Source organism: Rhinichthys klamathensis, unplaced genomic scaffold (genome assembly GCF_029890125.1).
Source record: "Rhinichthys klamathensis goyatoka isolate OS25496 unplaced genomic scaffold, OSU_Roscu_1.1 h1tg000214l_1, whole genome shotgun sequence".
NCBI lineage: Eukaryota > Metazoa > Chordata > Actinopteri > Cypriniformes > Leuciscidae > Rhinichthys > Rhinichthys klamathensis.
This window is the reverse complement of record NW_026606739.1, coordinates 171,614-177,613: the sequence shown is the minus strand read 5'-3', so window position 1 is coordinate 177,613 and position 6,000 is coordinate 171,614.

Genomic DNA, 6,000 nt, shown 5'->3' with positions numbered 1-6,000 from the left:
AGTTCTACTGACTGGTGGGGATATCTCTCTGTGTGACACACTTATGAGGTTAAAAAGGTCTGACATCCCCAACATCTAGAATTTTTTTTTTACAGCAAAGCCATTTACTCTGAATACTACTACAAGATATGAACATGACCCAGAAGACTGATAACTTCCACAGACATTACATTGTAAACTTTATTTTATTAGTTTCTTCACCTCATAAAGAGTCAAGAATAACTGTCAAGTTCACCAACAGCATCCAGTAATGAAGACAGTGAAAATGGATAGATGGATGAGTGATATCTATCAAGGTGTATGCTCTTTCTTTCCCTTAAGGTAAACTGGACGGTGCCACACGAAGAATTCAAGAGTTGGAGCTCCAAGTTTTGTCACTAGAAATTGAAATACAGCAGCTGACAGTTAAGAAGCAGCAGCCAGTGATTTTCAAGTTTTGTATGACAGATGAGGACTTTCGTTACTACACAAGATTCAGCTCAAAGAAGGTCTTCAGTGTGTTTTGGGAGTCAGTTTATCCCTCTGCTTCAAGGCTTGTATACTGGTCCAAGGCACAGCGGACAGCAGAAGATACACCTAGTCCACAGCGAAAACTTCCGCTAATTGATGAATTCTTCATGTTTCTCTGTCGCGTTGCAGCTGGACTTCAGGAGAAAACCTTATCATCCATCTTTGAGGTCAGTTTGTCTACAGTTAGTCGCACCATCTTAACGTGGACTAGCTACCTTTACCAGGTTCTTGGCTCGCTACCACTGTGGATGACAAGAGAGCAAGTTCAAGCCACAATGCCTGACAAGTTTAAGCTCTACTGCCCTCAGGTGAGAGTCATAATAGACTGCACTGAGATCCGCTGTGAAACAGCATCCTCCCTCACACTACAGTCGGAAACCTTTTCCAACTACAAAAATCACACCACCTTTAAAGGACTGATTGGCATCGCTCCATGTGGGATCATCACATTTGTATCCAAACTGTACACAGGTTCCATCTCAGACATAGAAATTACTCGGAAATCACAGATGTTACAGTTACTTCAGCCCGGAGACGGAGTAATGGCCGACAAGGGTTTCCAGATTGAGAAGATCCTGTCAGAAGTGGGGGCAACACTCATCATCCCTCCACTGAAGAAATCCACTCAGCTCAGCATGGAGGACACCCAGAGGACCCAGGCTGTTGCTCGCCTGAGGATTTTAGTAGAGAGGGCCATACGCAGGGTGAAGGAGTACCATATCTGGGATGGCCTTGTTCCTCTTTCAATGGTAGGTTCAGTGAATCAGCTGTGGGTCATCTGCTGCCTAATGTCAAACTATCAGGGGCCACTTGATCTAAAAGGAGACAAACCAGTCTAAAGCCTCCCCACCCCTTCAAGTCACATTTCTTGGATGAACATTCATTACTGCAAGTAGCTGGGGTGGAAATAAAAAATGATCTATCTCTGTATATCTATATCTATCCTGTGTTTCTTTATAGCTATTAATGAGTGAATTAATGAATTAATGCTGTGTCGCATTCTGTAAAAACTTTTGTAAATAGCTTGTCCTTAGTAGAAGGCATTTGTACATCATTTACATTTAACTTGCATCTTTTTGTATTTACACATTTGGCAATGAATATATTTAAGGGAAAGGAAATACACAAATTAAAGCTTCCATTGTGGAACAAAGCAGAAACAAGGTTTGTAGCAATTTCTTGCAAACATACATTTAATAATTCAGTTAAGCATTGTACATGGAGCATAAGAAACAATGAGCACAACAAGCTGTACATACAGATATAAAAAGCATACTGTGTGTATGTACTGTATATATACACACACACATCTAAATTCAATTCTCATCAGTTTATAAATTTGGTCCATTTTGCATTGAAAAAAAAAATATTTACAAAAGGATCAATTTCACCTTCCGCATTAACCTAAAACTTTCCTCAGGGTTTACAACTTAAGAAGACATCCATGTAGATATTATGATAGAAATGATCAAGCTTCTGTCTCATTGAGTGGATAATCTCCTCATCCCTAAAGATTCTCTCAACAGTGAAGTCAGTCCGGGTATCAGTAATAAAATCACACCACTGAAGTCCGCTTACAGCCAGTTGGCCTTGAACCTGATAATAGTACTTGTGGCTCTTCTTAAGGCAGGTCTGGCCTTTAAGTGTGATCAGGTGTTTAACTTGTGCAACATTTTCAACATCACAACTCTTTACCTCAGCTAACCCAAATGGCGGTGTTTCCTTCGGGTTGAAGACTTTAGCATCAGGGCTGGCTCCAAGGTGAGGTGCATCGGGGTGGATGATGATCCCACACTGTATCACAGAGACATCACACAAATCTGAATATTGCCTCAGTATTTCAGGTTCCAGATCCAACCCTCTTTTCATAGCGCTTGTCTGGGGAGTTCCTCTCAGAATCCGGGCTGCCAAGGCTTTGGCGGAAGACTCCCCGCGAACATGGCATATTTCACGGAATCTGCTGGCTGTAAGTCGGGGTTTGCGTACCTGGGTCCACAGCTGGCATTCTGATTGCTGTCGGGTTTCTGCTTCAATAGCAGCACAAATCTCGTGTGAAACCTTTATGCTCTCCAAGTGGCAATGTTGCTTGTCGTTGGGCTCAAAATCTAGTGGAAACTTAAAGTTGTAACCGTCAACAGGCAACTGAGGAAATTCCGGGGCACCTGGATGCTTAATAATGTCTCTGCTTATTTCAGGAGGGCACTGATAAGAAAGCACAGATCCAAATGGCACAGGGCCAAATTTAGAGTCCACCAAAGTAAGGTTCTCAAGCCCGTGCAGCAATTTGCATATCCCCGGTTGTGGACGTATGTCTTTTAGTTTCTCCCCGCTGGCCATGACGTGGCGATCTGGAAGAGGACCTGACAAAGTGAGATATGTCAAGTTTAATTTAGATTTAATTCTGTCACATGGCCCTTCAAACTATAACACAGTCACACTAATCACCTCCCTGTACATGTTTGTAATGCAAAATGTCCAAAATAACTCCTTTAATAGTGTTATGTTAAGCTGCCCCAAACTTTAATACTAAAATTGTATCATAAATTGTCAAACATAATTTCACAGAAGGCCTGTATATGTTAGAAATGCATTACAATGTTTGAATAGCTGGGGGCTCATTCACTCACCAGCATATGCTCTGTACAGTGTGCATTTCACACCAGTCCTGACCCTATTTTTTGTCCTTGCCACTGGTTTACACACCGCCATATCATTTGTAGCCTCTGGTGCAATTCCCTGTAATGAATCATAAACGATTAATTTACAAACAAGTCGATACAAACTGTTAGTCCAACATCACTAAGTATAACTAATATTAATATCTGACCTGTGTCCTTGGCCGGTGCCAGGTCTGCAGTGAGCTGGTGCATGACAGAGGCAATGGCACTGTCTTGAAGCCCATAGTACTGTAGTGAGCAGTTTGAAACAGAAGTGCCACCATGTGATTGCACAGGGCTTTCCCAGCTGAGCAAGAACATGACATGCGCTTCAGGTCCACAGGAACCTTTGCAGAATCAAGTGTAACCTGTTAACAGGGACATAAATATTATTGCTGAACATTATATTATTAATTTTTTACCAAGTCTGCAACCGCAGCAAAACGAACAAAAAGAAAACTTAACCCCCTAATCATAAAGTTAGATAACTATTCGTCTGAGAAACCTGAAGGAAATGAGCTTCCTCGTTTTTCTTCATTGACCTGTGACATCGTCCTCTCACTGACACCTCACCCTCAACTGCAATCGAAACTGTTCCAGTACAGTATTTGGGTGAACATTTCATTAACGTTACTGACTTTTATCTTACAAACCAGACTCAATAGCTAACAGCAGTAATATAGAAAAGTGGTTGCAAAAATAATTTTACAGTCTGTACTATACGTATGAAACTAATCAAGATTAGAGCCTAAAGACGTTATATTTGCAAAACAGAAACGTCACGTAATTTTAACTAGCTACTGCTATCCTAGTCATAACGGCTAGAAAAGACAAAAACACGTAACTTACCTCCATAATCAAACAGGTACTGTTCAATAAAGAATTTGTAGCCTTTATCAAGTTTTGAACGTGTTGTCATTGAAAACTTGTCTGCAAGTCGTTGTATATCATCAAACCGTATTTGTGGCAGATGTAGTAGCGACTGTGTAAACTCCATGCTCCGGAAGTAGAGATACCCTGCTTCGAGTCAGAACGGAAGTTGTGTGACGTCATGTGAAAAGGGCCTATTGCAAAGGCTCAAAGGGAGCACTGCGCAGGGCAGTTAAGACCACTGCGAGGTCCCAAGAGGGTACGAGAGGAGGGCGAGGAGGATTCAGTCTCCTCGCTCCTCTCAGGAACCTGACGATCAGGTCGTGCTTCCCCACAGACTTACCTTCTATTGGGTCATGATGTGCGGCAATGGCGGCGACATAGACCTTGAGGGTGGAGGGAGACAGCCTTCGCTCCAACCCTTCTTGAAGAAAGGAAAGCACGACACTGATCGAACATCTCCGGGGGTCTTCTCGGTGAGAAGAGCACCAGTTGACGAAGAGGTTCCACTTCAACGCGTAGACGTGTCTTGTGGACGACGCTCTAGCGGAAGTGATGGTAGCCACCACCGCTGGTGGTAGGGTACTCAAACCTGCCTCGTCCCATCCAGGAGCCACACGAGGAGGTTCCAAAGATCGGGACGAGGGTGCCATAAGGTGCCCCGTCCCTGAGAAAGGAGGTCCTTCCTCAGAGGAATCGGCCAAGGAGGTGCTGTCGCGAGGAGAACAAGTTCGGAGAACCAGGTCCGGGTGGGCCAGTACGGCGCGACCAGAGTGACCTGCTCCTCGTCCTCCCTGACCTTGCGCAGGAATTGCCCTCGGTCAGGGAATAATACAGGGCGCAATGGGTCGAGTCGTGAGAGGCAAACAGATCTATCTGTGCGTCCCCGAACTGGTCCCAAATCAGCTGAACCGACTGGGGATGGAGTCGCCATTCTCCAGGGAGGGGCTGAAACCATGAGAGCACGTCTGCACAGTTCAGGGCTCCAGGAATATAAACGGCACGAAGCGACCTCAGATGCTTCTGACTCCATAAGAGGAGGTGGCGGGCGAGTTGCGACATACGGCGGGAGCGCAGACCACCTTGACGGTTGATGTACGCTACAGTCGCTGTATTGTCTGATCGGACTAGTACATGCTGGCCCCTGAGCACGGCTCGGAAGCGGCGCAGGGCGAGCTGTACAGCCAGCAACTCGAGGCAATTGACGTGCCATAGGCGGTGGAGTCCTGTCCAGGAGCCCGCGGCAGCACGTCCATTGCACATGGCACCCCAGCCCGTGGTAGAGGCATCTGTTGTTACAACAATATGCCGGGAAGCTCGTTCCAGGGGCACTCCGGCCCGTAGAAAACTGAGGTTCGACCACGGAGTGAAGGTCTGACGGCAGGTCGGAGTAACTGGTACTCGGAGAGTGCCGTGTTGCCGTGCCCACCTCGGGACTCGGTCGCGAAGCCAAAGCTGAAGCGGTCTCATATGAAGCAATCCGAGCGGTGTTGCCACGGCTGCAGATGCCATATACCCCAGGAGCCTCTGAAAAAGTTTCAGTGGAACCGCACTCTTGCCCTCGAACTGTCTCAGGCAAGTCAGCAGTGACTGCGCGCGCTCGCTCGTAAGCTGCGTGGACATGGCGACCGAGTCGATCTCCATACCGAGAAAAGAGATCCTCTGCACGGGGCAAAGTTTGCTCTTCTCCAAGTTGACCCGAAGGCCCAGACGGGCTACATCGCGGAGCACCAAGTCCCTGTGTACGCAAAGCTGATCTCGAGAGTGAGCTAGGATTAGCCAGTCATCGAGATAATTCAGAATGCGAACCCCCTGTTCCCGGAGGGGAACAAGGGCTGCCTCAACGACCTTCGTGAAGACGCGAGGAGACAGGGCTAGCCCGAATGGGAGAACTGCGTACTGATATGCCTGCCCCTCGAAAGCAAACCGCAGGAACGGTCTGTGTCGAGGGAGGATGGAGACA